Source organism: Schistocerca nitens, chromosome 7, assembly GCF_023898315.1.
Source record: "Schistocerca nitens isolate TAMUIC-IGC-003100 chromosome 7, iqSchNite1.1, whole genome shotgun sequence".
NCBI lineage: Eukaryota > Metazoa > Arthropoda > Insecta > Orthoptera > Acrididae > Schistocerca > Schistocerca nitens.
Genome location: NC_064620.1, coordinates 38,049,099 through 38,062,125, shown reverse-complemented (window position 1 = coordinate 38,062,125; position 13,027 = coordinate 38,049,099). Strand labels below are relative to the sequence as shown.

The 13,027-nt window shown below is 40.8% G+C and overlaps 1 protein-coding gene across 1 annotated transcript in view; it reads right to left on the bottom strand.

The window, feature by feature from the left end:
* LOC126195460 (neural-cadherin-like) overlaps positions 1 to 13,027 on the bottom strand; it is a 368,993-nt gene that overhangs the window by 319,436 nt on the left and 36,530 nt on the right. The window lies entirely within an intron of this gene.

Genomic DNA, 13,027 nt, shown 5'->3' with positions numbered 1-13,027 from the left:
AAACGTGTGGTTCCTGAAGAGGGGCAGCAGCCTTTTCAGTAGTTGCAGGGGCAACAGTCTGGATGATTGACTGATCTGGCCTTGTAACACTAACCAAAACAGCCTTGCTGTGCTGGTACTGCGAACGGCTGAAAGCAAGGGGAAACTACGGCCGTAGTTTTTCCCGAGAACTTGCAGCTTTACTGTATGGTTAAATGATGATGGCGTCCTCCTGGGTAAAATATTCTGGAGGTAAAATAGTCCCCCATTCGGATCTCCGGGCGGGGACTACTCAGGAGGACGTCGTTATCAGGAGAAAGAAAACTGGCGTTCTACTGATGGGAGCGTGGAATGTCAGATCCCTTAATCGGGCAGGTAGGTTAGAAAATTTAAAAAGGGAAATGGATAGGTTAAAGTTGGATATAGTGGGAATTAGTGAAGTTCGGTGGCAGGGTTATAAATACAAAATCAAATAGGGATAATGCAGGAGTAGGTTTAATAATTAATAAAAGAATAGGAGTTCGGGTAAGCTACTACAAACAGCATAGTGAACGCATTATTGTGGCCAAGATAGACACGAAGCCCACGTCTACCACAGTAGTACAAGTTTATATGCCAACTACCTCTGCAGATGACGAAGAAATTGAAGAAATCTATGATGAAATAAAAGAAATTATTCGGATAGTGAAGGGAGACGAAAATTTAATAGTCATGGGTGACTGGAATTCGGTAGCAGGAAAAGGGAGAGAAGGAAGCGTAGTAGGTGAATATGGATTGGGGGGAAGAAATGAAAGAGGAAGCCGCCTGGTAGAATTTTGCACAGAGCACAACTTCATCATAGCTAACACTTGGTTCAAGAATCATAAAAGAAGGTTGTATACATGGAAGAAGCCTGGAGATACTACAAGGTATCAGATAGATCATATAATGGTAAGACAGAGATTTAGGAACCAGGTTTTAAATTGTAAGACATTTTCAGGGACAGATGTAGACTCCGACCACAATCTATTGGTTTTGAACTGTAGATTAAAACTGAATAAACTGCAAAAAGGTGGGAATTTAAGGAGATGGGACCTGGATAAACTGAAAGAACCAGAGGTTGTACAGAGTTTCAAGGAGAGCATAAGGGAAAAATTGACAGGAATGGGGGAAAGAAATACAGTAGAAGAAGAATGGGTAGCTTTGAGGGATGAAGCAGTGAAGGCAGCAGAGGATAAAGTAGGTAAAAAGACGAGGGCTGGTAGAAATCCTTGGGTAACAGAAGAGATAATGAATTTAATTGATGAAAGGAGAAAATACAAAAATGCAGTAAATGAAGCAGGCAAAAAAGAATACAAACGTCTTAAAAATGAGATCGACAGGAAGTGCAAAATGGCTAAGCAAAGAAGGGAAAGCAGAAAGGTGGAAGGAGTATATAGAGGGTCAATACAAGGGCGATGTACTTGAGGACAATATTATGGAAATGGAAGAGGATGTAGATGACGATGAAATGGGAGATAAGATACTACGTGAAGAGTTTGACAGAGCACTGAAAAACCTGAGTCGAAACAAGACCCCGGGAGTAGACAACATTCCATTAGAACCACTGACAGACTTGGGAGAGCCAGTCCTGACAAAACTCTGTCATCTGGTGAACAAGATATACCCTCAGACTTCAAGAAGAATATAATAATTCCAATCGCAAAGAAAGCAGGTGTTGACAGATGTGAAAATTACCGAACTATCAATTTAATAAGTCACGGCTGCAAAATACTAACGCGAATTCTTTACGGGCGAATGGAAAAACTGGTAGAAGCCGACCTTGGGGAAGATCAGTTTGGATTCCGTAGAAATATTGGAACACGTGAGGAAATATTGGCCCTATGACTTATCTTAGAAGCTAGATTAAGGAAAGGCAAACCTACGTTTCTAGCATTTGTAGACTTAGGGAAAGCTTTTGACAATGTTGACTGGAATACTCTCTTTCAAATTATGAAGGTGGCACGGTTAAAATACAGGGAGCGAAAGGCTATTTACAATTTGTACAGAAAGCAGATTGCAGTCGAGGGACATGAAAGTGAAGCAGTGGTTGGGAAGGGGGTGAGACAGGGTGGTAGCCTCCCCCCGATGTTATTCAATCTGTATATTGAGCAAGCAGTGAAGGAAACAAAAGAAAAATTCGGAGTAGGTTCTAAAATCCATGGAGAAGAAATAAAAACTTTGAGGTTCGCCGATGACATTGTAATTCTGTCAGAGACAGCAAAGGACTCGGTAGAGCAGTTGAATGGAATGGATAGTGTCTTGAAAGGAGGATATAAGATGAACATCAGCAAAAGCAAAACGAGGATAATGGAATGTAGTCGAATGAAGTCAGGTGATGCTGAGGGAATTAGGTTAGGAAATGAGACACTTAAAGTAGTAAAGGAGTTTTGCTATTTGGAGAGCAAAATAACTGATGATGGTCGGAGTAGAGAGGATATAAAATGTAGACTGGCGATGGCAAGGAAAGCGTTTCTGATGAAGAGAAATTTGTTAACATCGAGTATAGATTTAAGTGTCAGGAAATCGTTTCTGAAAGTATTTGTATGGAGTGTAGGCATGTATGGAAGTGTAACATGGACAATAAATAGTTTGGACAAGAAGAGAATAGAAGCTTTCGAAATGTGGTGCTACAGAAGAATGCTGAAGATTAGATGGGTAGATTACATAACTAATGAGGAGGTATTGAATAGGATTGGGCAGAAGAGAAATTTGTGGCACAACTTGACTAGAAGAAGGGATCGGTTGGTAGGACATGTTCTGAGGCATCAAGGGATCACCAATTTAGTATTGGAGGGCAGCGTGGAGGGTAAAAATCGTAGAGGGAGACCAAGAGATGAATACACTAAGCAGATTCAGAAGGATGTAGGTTGCAGTAGTTACTGGGAGATAAAGAAGATTGTACAGGATAGAGTAGCATGGAGAGCTGCATCAAACCAGTCTCACGACTGAAGACCACAACAACAAACAACAACAACATATAAAAATGGATTATTTTATGACTTTCATATATGTTGCCCAGACGAAAACTAATTTTAGTTTCATAGTCCCTAAATCAAATGCTTTCATTTGACATGCGTCTAGATACCATTCTTCAAAATTCTTATTTGATAATATTTTGTATGGCCAGTCGACCTACTACCTTTCTCAATTCCGTTCACATTTAGAGCTAAATACATGGGTAAATGCAAAAGAGAATAAAATTATTAATGCCATTATACTTGAAACTTCTCTGCTCAAAACTTGAAATAGTCAACGTGCTGGTGCAAGGAAGCCTGTTTGTCCCTAGACAGTTATTGCCATGTTTTGCCGCAACACCGTTGGGGAGTATTTCTTAGTTGGCTGTAAACTTTGGAACCTTATTAGCTGTTTAGGTGGTGTTATGGTATTTTTATGAGGCACGTAGTAAAGACTTAACGCTTCTTCATCTACTTACTCATTACTATGTAGTAAATCCGTGAGGGAAAAATGAGTAATGAGGCGAAATATACTAGCTGCTGGTTTTAAAATTCGTTGAATCTAAGCTTCGACTAAGGAGCAAGTTGACGGTTAAGTATTTTCATAGCCCATATGAAACGAAGTAATTCTTGGTAACGGTTACCACCGTTAGCAGTTGATGGAATGTAATTCTCCTCTTGAAATGTAGGCATCTCCCATTTCAGTGCTAACGTTAAGATTTCTTGATGTATTTTCCGCGGATTAATGTTAGTCTTACACCCGTGTTAAAACATTTCCCCTGGCATTACGAGTACATATCACGCAAATACGAAAATATACCGAAATATACCGATTTAATTACAATGGAGAAAATCGCAGAAAACTAATTTGGTCTGCTAGGTTTTTTTTGTTGCTTTAAAGATTAACAGGCCACCACCAGGTAACGTCTGAGTGGTGTCTAGAAAGAAGATAGTGTGCAAGTGTCTGAAATACTGCAAACTATATAACATAGTATAACACTAGGCATAAAGTTTTATGAGTCGATCCATATTGCAGCTAAACCTGATTGGTTAAGTGGTGGCTACTGACGTTTCCTAGTCGATACTATTTTTGTGTTATTGAGCCATACGAGTTGAAACATAATTTGTTGTACTTTTAAAATCACGTTGTACGAGTAATTCGGATACATTGGTGGCAACGGAAATTTAACCCGTTAAACCGACAAATCACCAATATTGTCACGTCGTAACCACAGTAAAGTCTAAATCCGAAAGCAGGTTCGTCAATAAAATACAACGCTCAGCAGTGAAAGGATGTTTCTTCACTATCATCCAGAACACAGTGCTTGCCTCCTGTGTGGAGAGTGCAACTGTTTATACCAACAGAATATTAGTGAATAAACAGACGTTAGAAACATATAATTTAAGAACTTTCTAGAAATGATAATACTAAATAACAAACAACTGTTGGTGGTTGCGTTTCAACTGGCGACCCATATCAGAGCAGCCAGCGAAGCTGGCCATTGCGCCACACCACACGCACCACAGATCGCCGCCATAGGAATGGAAGCAGGTAGTGCCACTAATGGTGATTCTATGCTCAAAAATGAAACATAAGAAGTCATGATTTCCGATTAAGCAAGTCGTTTAAAACAGGATGTCAGTGGTAAGATTCGGTGATGATATTGCTATCATCGGCAAAAGCGAGGAAGACTCGCGGAACCTGTTGAATGGGTTCAAGGGTCTTCTGTTTACATACTGATAGAAAAAAAAAACCAAAGAAAGACAAAAGTAACGAGAAGTAATAGAAATGAAAGAATCCTACATTGGAAGCAAAATGATGCTTGAAGGACACAGCTAGTAGCATATAAGAGGCACAGGCAAAGAAAGCTTCCCTCGCTAAAAGAATTCTGCGAGGGTATGCTGAAAACCAATGTCACCGAAATTTTTATTCGTTCTCAATATCGCCTGAGGCATTGTGTGCCATGCATATTAGTTGGTCGACTTTCCCGCTTCGCTGAAGCTAAACTGTAACCCTCTGCTGCTAGAGGGCTCCAAATTTTAACGTGTAACATGATGGTGAGTAACGCAAGTATGCCGGTGCGTGGGAAACAGCGTGCTAAAGTCGAGTTTGTAGTCGTCCTTACGTGGAATATGCTCTCCTTCAGCATGACAATGCCCGACCATACACGAGCGCAACATCTGCAACAGTCCAACGCCTTGGGTTCACTGTCATCGATCACCCCATCTGATTTTCATCTGTCTCCAAAACGTAAACGTTCGAGGACTTCAGTCTGATAGTGATGGAGGGGTGCAAGCGTAGGTAGGGTTGTGACTCCATCAACAAAACCAAACATTATACAGTGAAGTTTTCAACAAATTGGTCTCTCTTTGGCACTGTGGACTGTACTAAGAAACAAACACGTAGATAATAAGAATAAAGATGTAAAATGTTAATAAAGCTTGTTTTATGTAAAACGCTTTAAGAATTTTCACATAAAAATTCGAAGGCATTGGTTTTCAGCGTGTCCTCGTGCTATGAAACACAAGGAAGAAATATTTGAGAATATGCTTTTGGCGTACAGCATTCTATGAAAGGAAATCATGAACTGCGGGAAAACCTGAAGAGAACAAAGTCGAAGCGATTAAGATGTGGTGGTACAAGAAGATGCTGAAAATTATGGTCACTGGAAAGGTAAGAAGTGAGGGAGGTTCTCCACAGAATCCGCAACGAAAGGAATATATGGAAAGAGTTGGATGGCAGGACATGTTTTAACACAACAGCACATAACTTCCATGGTATTACAGGGAGGCTACGATGAAACCTGCGTAGATGCAAAAAGTAATTAAAGTTGCATGTAAATGCTACTCTGTTATCAAGAGGTTGTCACAGGAAAGCCACTTTAAACAGTTTAGAAGACAGATGTCAGGAAACCCACAGACATTGGCTTGTGAGTTACACTTACAATGGGAGGCCGCCAATTGTGAAATTCAGATTCAGTTCATACTGCGCATAATAAAAGCTCATGACCAGAGGTGTAATGTGGCAAAGCACCAAGATGCACTTCTCAGCCGTTGTCGAGAAAATCGACAGTTAAAATAAAGCGTTGCGGTGAAATACTCTCTACGATTAATGATTTTCTACATCGTCGTGGCGCAGCGGTAAGCGCTCGGGATCGTAATCCGAAGGTCACCGGATCGAATCTCGCGCCATGCAACTTTGTTTTTTTTTGGTATTTGTTTTTTGTAATTCAAATGTGTCTATATATTCCCGGCAATCTGTTGCAACAATTATGCATATAATAAGTTGTTGAAAGTCGTTTGTCGTGGAAAAACTGGCGACTTCGAACATCATTATGTTTTCCGCAAACAAAGTTGTATTTCACAAACGTTATTAATTGTCTTCATAATGTTAACCACGTATAGTTAACGGAAGACGTAGAAACGTTATTCCGAAACGAATACGTATAGCGTAAGTCAAACGTTCGAATTAGAATAGAAACCCCACGAACACAAATTTGCTGTGGCAGGTATGAAATATAAACTCCGCTACTCACTCGTTCCACTTGAAGGACAGATGTTGAATGGGCCGAAACGAGCCGCCGCATAACAGCGTAGTTGCCTGCTAACTTCGAAAGAAGGTAGATGCGGTCCCTAGCGCAAGTTATAACATCGTCGAAAATCAGTGCGGACGTGAGAGCTTTGGTACACCCTGTTAAACAAACGGAAAAATGGAGGAGGCGGTACAATTGGAGAGCGATCCGCCTTCACCAACATGCATAAGCAATTCATTAATAGTTTATATAATATATATATATATATATATATATATATATATATATATAATATATATATATAGATTTGAATTACAAAAAACTAATAATAAAAAGAATTTTGCATGGTGCGAGATTCGATCCGGCGACCTTCGGATTACGAACCCGAGCGCTTACCGCTGCGCCACGACGCTGTAGAAGACTATTAATCGTAGAGAGTATTTCACCGCAACGGTATATTTTAACTGTCGATTTTCTCGACAACGGCTGAGAAGTGCATCTTGGTGCTTTGCCACATTACACCTCTGGCCATGAGCTTTTATTATGCGCAGTATGAGTCGAATCTGAATTTCACAATTGGCGACCTCCCCTTGTTAGAGGCGGCCTCAGAAAGTCTGATGTTTAAGACGACTGCTTACAAAACACAAGACAGAAGATCAGAATCTGGTCTACCACACATTTGCATTAGTGATTCGTAACACACGATGCCACGAAAATAGCATGTGGCATGAGAAGCAATAAACCTACCATTTAAAAAATACTGTGCATTACGTACACTGAAGAGACAAAGAAACTGGTACATCTGCCTAACAGTCGCAGGTTCAAATCCTGCCTCGGGCATGGATGTGTGTGATGTCCTTAGGTTAGTTAGGTTTAAATAGTTCTAAGTTCTAGGGCACTGATGATCTAAGATGTTAAGTCCCATAGTGCTCAGAGCCATTTGAATCATCTGCCTAATATCGTGTAGGGCCCCAGCGAACACGCAGAAGTGCCGCAACACGACGTGGCATGGACTCGGCTAATGTCTGAGGTAGTGGTGGAAGAGACTGACACAATGAATCCTGCAGGGCTGGCCATAAATCCGTAAGAGTACGAGGGGATGGAGATCTGAACAGCACGTTGCAAGCCATCCACGATATACTCAGTAATGCTCATATCTGGGAAGTTTGGTGGCCAGCGGAATTGTTTAAACTCAGAAGAGTGTTCTTGGAGCCACTCTATAGCAATTCTGGACGTATGGGGCGTCGCATTGTCCTGTTAGATTTGCCCAAGTCCGTCGGAATGCACAACGGAAGCAGATGATGAGATAGGATGCTTACGTTCATGTCATCTGTCCGAGTCGATCTAGACATATCAGAACTCCCATATCACACCATTATAGAGCCTCCAACAACATGAACAGGGGTCTAGTGAAGCAGGGGATACAACCCGTCGGCTTTGATCAATGACGTCATTCCTTAGTCATAGATAGTAATGTCTTCACTTCGAGGCATAGATAATAAAGCAGTTCTGTGTTCTAATAAGCGCTATCATTAAAATAATTGAATGTGAATCTAAAAGCGATCATTTATCTATATTTCACTATTTTGCCATATTTCACTTTCTTATTCCACCAATATGCTTCAGTAGCTGATAAGTGTTTTTTGGCTTTTTTAAAAAAAATCTCACGAGATAGAATAAACTGATCCTAAAATACAGATACTTCAGTAGCTGATAAGTGTTTTTTGGCTTTTTAAAAAAAATCTCACGAAATAGAATAAACTGATCCTAAGATACAGATGCTTCAGTAGCTGATAAGTGTTTTTTTGGCTTTTTTTTTAAAAAAAATCTCACGAGATAGAATAAACTGATCCTACTTCATTAAGCAATCAATAAAAAAACTAAACTAAAACATAACAGCAAAAGACTTCGTAATCTATTCTATTTTCAGTTTACCATTTTCGCTTTTGCTGTTATGTTTTAGTTTAGTTTTTTTACTGATTGCTTAATGAAGTAGGATCAGTTTATTCTATCTCGTGAGATTTTTTAAAAAAAAAAGCCAAAAAAACACTTATCAGCTACTGAAGCATCTGTATCTTAGGATCAGTTTATTCTATCTCGTGAGATTTTTTTTTAAAAAAAAGCCAAAAAACACTTATCAGCTACTGAAGGGAGCTACAACACTAAGAAGAATCGCTTCTCGGCTTTTGACAAGATCAATGTGTAGTTCCCTTTCAACAAGTGAAACGCAAAGATTAAATAAACAATCAAAACATATAAAATGAAACAGGTTGCAAATGTAACGTAACGTGTATTTCCACCTATTCGTTACCAGTGTACATATATCGAGGTCAATGGAAGTCTGGTATACATATATTACATACGTAGGTCCTTCTGTCATCAGTAATACTGATATGTACGTAAGAAAAGACTGTTAGTAATAGCGGAGACGAAATAAACAGCACATCTACAATTTGTATCCCGTGTTCCACTTAGGGTTTACTGAAGCGGAGGATACATCGTTCAGGTGAAGAACAGGACAGTATTGCTAGTCATAACGAAGAAATCGCCTTACGACAAACTCGTATTCCGGACTGTACTTAAGCAACACACTTCGAATGAGCTTTTAATTTGTATCGGGTGTTTCATTTGCCGTTTAGTGAAGAAGGGGATACATAGTTCAAGTGAACAACAGGACAGCAATGCTAGTTGAAACTAAGAAATCGACTACGCTGAACTTGTATCCCGTGCTGCACCTAAGCAACACAGTTCGAAAGACTTTCGAGATACAACTGACATACATGTAACGTGATGTATTCTTTGCTAGTAATTTCATTCATTTCTTTCCATTGTATTTTGCGGAGAAATACTAAGATACAAACACGCGATATCGTTAACGTGAAAATACTACTGGCCCTTACATATGTGAAATAAAGTTTATCTCTCTCGCATTCCTTTGTTTCTCAACATTCTCCTCAGCTCTTTCATCCTCGTAATACATGCTCTCTGGCGACTTGTGACGTCATTGTTCAAAGCCGACGGGTTGTATATCCTGCTTAAGTTCATGTCATCTGTCCGAGTCGATCTAGACATATCGGAACTCCCATATCACACCATTATAGAGCCTCCAACAACTTGAACAGTCCCCTGCTGACCTGCAGAGTCCATGGATTCGTGACGTTGTCTCTACACCCGTACACGTCCACCCTCTCAATATTATTTGAAACGAGACTTGTTCGACCAGGCAACATGTTTAAAACATCAACAATCCAATGTCGGTGTTGACGGGCCCAGGCGGGGCGTAAAGCTTTGTGTCGTGCAGTCATGAAGCGTACACGAGTGGTCCATCGGCACCGACGATGTTTCGTTGAATGGTTCGTACGTTGACACTTGTTGATGGCCCAGCATTGAAATCTGCAGCAATTTTCAGAAGGGTTGCACTTCTGTCACAACGAACGATTCTCTTCAGTTGTCGTAGGTTCTATTCTTGCGTTATCTTCTTCGGACCGCAGTGATGTGGGAGATTTGATGTTTTACCGCATTCCTGTTATTCACGGTACACTCGTGAAACGGCCGTACGGGAAAATCCCCACTTCATCGCTACCTCGGAGATGCTGTATCCCATCGCTCGTGCTCCGAGTATAACACCACATTCAAACTCGCTTGAATCTTGGTAACCTGCTATTGTAGCTGCAGTATCCGATCCGAGAACTGCGCCAGACACTTGTCGTATATAGGCGTTGCCAACTGCAGCGCCGTATTCTGCCCGTTTACATATCTCTGTGTTTGAATACGCATGCCTACACGAGTTTCTTTGACGCTTCAGTGTACAGATCCAGCAATCGCAGAACCTGAAAGACCACGCGCTGCTTCCACAAGCCGCGTCCATTCCTTTGTGTTTAGTGCTCGCTTCCTCCAGTTGTCTCCAGTTCCCAGGGCTGCCGGGTCCTTCGCCAGGTCGTCCATCCAGCGCTGCCTTGGTCGTCCTATGGGGCGTCTGGTTTTATGTTTTCTCTCAAGTGCTTTCTTTCACCTGTCTTTCTTGTGTAATTCCGGCTAGATGGTCCACCCACTGGATTCTTTTGCTCTTCGGCTTCTGTAGGATTGTTGGATGTTGCATCAAGAAATAGATTTTCCGAGGTGGTCTAGCGGTTCTGGCGCTGCAGTCCGGAACCGCGGGACTGCTACGGTCGCAGGTTCGAATCCTGCCTCGGGCATGGGTGTGTGTGATGTCCTTAGGTTAGTTAGGTTTAAGTAGTTCTAAGTTCTAGGGGACTTATGACCTAAGATGTTGAGTCCCATAGAGCTCAGAGCCATTTCAACCATTTTAGAGCCTATAGATTTCCTCGTTCTTCCTCCTACTCTATTCTTCTTTATCTATGATCGTCCACCCCGTATCTTTTTCATTACACTTCTTTCAAATAGTAATAATTTTTCTTTTTCTCGTTTAGCCATGCTCTAGGTTTCCGAACCGTATATGAGTGCTGTGCATATCACTGTGTTGTAGAGTCTCATCTCATGCATTTAATTCTCACTGCTGTTCTTTCCTTGGTGTCCATTTCTATGCTGTTGTCACTGTTAAACCAAGATCCCGAGTGTGTGCACTGGTGAACTCTCTTGAAACTCATGTCATTTGTTTCAAGAAACTCTTCTTGCTCCATCTTCCTAATAGCATAAACTGCGTTTTGCCTTGGTTCAGCCTTAGCCTAACCATCTGTGCACAGCTGTTCATTTTCTGGTACATTTCTTTCAGCTCGTGGTTTGATTCACTTAGAGGTACGGCATCAATTGCATATGCGAGCCAATTGAAATTACTATCCATCTGCAGTCCAGCCTGTCCGGAACCGTGCGATTGCTACGGTCGCAGGTTCGAATCCTGCCTCGGGCATGGATGTGTGTGATGTCCTTAGGTTAGTTAGGTTTAAGTAGTTCTAAGTTCTAGGGGACTGATGACCACAGCAGTTGAGTCCCATAGTGCTCAGAGCCATTTGAAGTCCAGCCCACTCTATTTACCTACATTCCCTAATTACTTTCTCTAAAATGACATAGAACTTCACGCATGAGAGAGCATCCCTTCGTCTCAGACTTGTCTCAATCTCTAACATGTCAGATGTGACCGCTCGGAAACGTACTATTGCCGTTGACCCATCCATACGAGTCTGCACTATTCTCACTAGCTTTTCTACGATTCTGATGTCACACAATTCTCTGTGTACGTTATTCCTATGGATGTTGAAGTATGCACGTTGAAAGTCGACGAACAGACTGTAGATATATTTATCATATTAACAGTGTTTTTTTTTTTAATTTCTTATAGTGAAAATGTGATCTATTCTCGATCGGTGGGACCGCAGCTGGTGATAAAACTAGACGACTCACTCATGCGTCGTTGACTTGTAAAATTTATGGAAAATCCAGAGCCGGCCGGGGTGGCCGAGCGGTTCTAGGCACTACAGTCTAGAACCGCGCGACCGCTACGGTCGCAGGTTTGAATCCTGAATCCTGCCTCGGGCATAGATGTGTGTGATGTCCTTAGGTTAGTTAGGTTTAAGTAGTTCTAAGTTCTAGGGGACTGATGACCTTAGCAGTTAAGTTCCATAGTGCTCAAAGCCATTTGAACCATTTTTTGAAAATCAAGACACCTAAGTAATCACTGCTGTTTATGAGTAAATAAAGGTTGCGTTCGTGTTTAAATTATATACCATTGTGTCAAACATGGGATTAATTTGTGAAATTAGTAATTGGCAACTCCCACTAATTGCCTGCATGTGAATAATTATCCACGGTTACGCTGCTCCAGTTGTGCCACAAATTGCGACCGGGACAGGATTGTTATACGTGTGCTCATTGTCAATAGATAATCAGCTACCGTCGTCCTGCTCTCGCAAATAATTACGCATTACACATTAGTCGACCATTAGTAATACAATAGAGAATTTAAAAATTTTCAAAACGTTTTCCTTTCACTGAATGAAATTAAAATTTGTATTCTAGGCAAAACTTGCTATTATGAACACGTTAAAATGAAGCAGACTGTGTTTATGACACTTAAAACGAGATGCCAGTTTCCAGATATGCAGAATCTTTGTCGTTGTACGAAAATGCAGAGAGAGAAATTTTGATTTGCAGTACAGATAGGAGGTATAGTAGAAAGTTCCTACCATGTACGGCACTGTGATACGGAGCAGTGCACAAGACAAACAGATGTCGCATTGCATATGTTTGCTTCGGTTATATCGGGGAATGCAAGCTATATAAGGCAGTTTTTCTCTCTAACTCTCTGTAAATATACCTAGGCTGTATTCCTAACCTCTTAAATTTGATTTCAACAAAAATGTTATGAACAATTATTAAGGTGGAAACAGCTAAATGAAACGAACCGGATCAATTGTGGGGTTTTTAAATGTTTCAGTAGACAAGCAATCAAAACCACAAGTCGTTGGCACTGAGAGAAAATCAAGGAACTCAAAATACAGACCTGCTGATGAATTTTTCCTCTTATAACGGTCTAAACATAGTGAATCTTTCATTTAGGTAGAAGGTTGTTAACAAGTCAGCATG